A 2,284-nucleotide genomic window follows, 5' to 3' on the forward strand; every position below is an offset into this window, starting at 1 on the left:
CCTCATTTATTGCATAAATAGACTGTCAAGCATAACCCAAAATGCACAAACAGCAGAAAATAAACTAGATGAATGGGACCTTCTGGAAATTAAATTTTTATGTGCTTCCAAAGACTCCTCCAAAAGAGTAAAAAGAAAATCCACAGATTGAGAACAATATTCGGCAACTACGTATCTGACAAGGGACTTATCTCTAAAATTTATAGAAAACTCCAACATCTCAACAACAAAAATATTAACAATCCAATTAACAAATATGCAAAAGACATGAATAGACACTTCATTAAAGAGGATATTCATGTGGCCAAAAAACACATGAAGAAATGTTCACAATCATTAGTCATTAGAGAGATGCTAATCAAAACAACAATGAGATACCATCTGGCCTAGCACTGTTCTTTGTTCGCCTAACAAAGTTCAACAAGACAGAAAATAACAAATGCTGGCAAGGATGTGGAGAGAGGTTGGGTACTGTCAAATGATACAACCACTGTGGAAAGCAGTATGGCGATTCCTTAAAAAGTTGGAATTAGAAATACCATGTGATCCAACAATCCCAGTATTAGAAATATATCCTAAAGAAGTGAGAGCCAGGACAAGAACAGATATCTTCACACCGTGTTCATCCAGCTCTATTTATAATAGCAAAAAGATGGAAACAACCTATGTTCCCATCAACAGAAGAATGGACAAGCAAACTATGGTACATACACACAATGGAATACTATGCAACCCTAAAGAATAATGTAGAATCTGCAAAATAGCACATAACATAGATCATAGATGGACTTGGAGGACATTATACTGAGTGAAATAAGTCAATCACAGAAGGACAAATATTGTATTAGTTCATTATCATAAAAAGTCATGGAAGGAAACTTTCTTTATTGCTTACCAGGGGTAAGAGGGGCTGAGAGGAAACATTACAAAAATAAAAAAAATTTAGAAAATGACTGCACCATTTTACATTCCCACCAGCAGTATATGAGGGTTCCAGTTTCTCCATGTCATCACCATCACTTGTTAGTGCATTTATTATTGGTTACAGAAGTGAAGTGGTATCCCATTGTAATATTCATTTGCACTCATTAATGGAGCTCTGCTGGCATAGTGCCTAAGGAACTTGACTGCTAACCACAAGGCTGGTGGTTCAAACCCACCAGCCACTCCTCGGAAGGAAGGTTGGGCAATCTACTTCCCTAGTGATACTGCCTTGGAAACCCAAAAAGGGGTCACTATGAGTCTGACTTGACAGCACATAACAACAACAGCAATGTTTTTAAGCATCTTATCATGTACTTGTTGGCTATTTGTATATCTTCTTTGGAGAAGAAAGGAGGTCTGGTGGTATAACGCCTATGGCATTTAACTGCTAACCAGAAGGTTGGCAGTTCAAACCTACCAGCCACTCCATGGAAGAAAGTCTGGGCAATCTACTTCTGTAAAGATTTGCCACCTTGGAAACCCTAAGGGGGTCACTATGAGTTGGAATCGACTCAATGGCAGTGAGTTTGGATTTTTGTAGTTGTTTTTGTTGTAGTTTTTGGAGACGATATGCCTATTTTTAAATGAAGAAATTAGACTCTAAGAATCATGTAACTTACTCAAGGTAGTAAGAAGCTTGTAAATAATTAGGCCAAAATCAGCCCTCTTAACCCTCACCATAAAGCCTGTTAATGTTAGTACTGTTGTTTACTTAGTCCTCTTGCACCTGGGCCTTATCTCTATTTTTCATTTAACAGATTTTTGTGTAGGAGGTGAATGATCATCTATTAGGAAGTTAAATAGGTGTCTAGTGTGAATTGATTCAGTGGGAAAACAAATAATTAAGGCAGCCTCTTTTTAACTCTTTATTCTTTATAAGTCAGGCCCAAACTTCTTTTCAAAAGACAAACTGACTTAGAAGTTGGAACATGCCTCAAAATTGTCTGTGAAGCATAGACTGCACAGAAAATTTTTCTGGAGGGATGTGTATTTAAATGGCCATGTACTCCAACATGTGAACAGAGAAATCAAGAAATTCATCTGTGTCATTCAAGGATGGGAAGGGTAGATTAGAGATGAAAAAATAAATTATATAACTCTCTGCTGTTAAAATTTATAAGGAATCTGTGGCAACTGGGGGTACTATTCCCCAATGGCTTATTCTGTCTCTATTAACATCAATACTATAGGTTTTGTTGTACTTCTTCGCAGTTCCATATTCTAACCCATATTAATGAGTAGAGAATAGATGTTTTTTAAATATGTGAAAAAAAAAAAAAGCTGTAGATTTGGCTATGGT

General features: G+C 36.6%; 1 protein-coding gene across 1 annotated transcript in view; it reads left to right on the forward strand.

Annotated features, from left to right (window-relative positions):
• Positions 1 to 2,284, forward strand: part of IL1RAPL2 (interleukin 1 receptor accessory protein like 2) — an 809,088-nt gene that overhangs the window by 341,074 nt on the left and 465,730 nt on the right. The window lies entirely within an intron of this gene.

Source organism: Orycteropus afer, unplaced genomic scaffold, assembly GCF_000298275.1.
Source record: "Orycteropus afer afer isolate SDZICR_OR568_19922 unplaced genomic scaffold, OryAfe1.0 scaffold00447, whole genome shotgun sequence".
NCBI lineage: Eukaryota > Metazoa > Chordata > Mammalia > Tubulidentata > Orycteropodidae > Orycteropus > Orycteropus afer.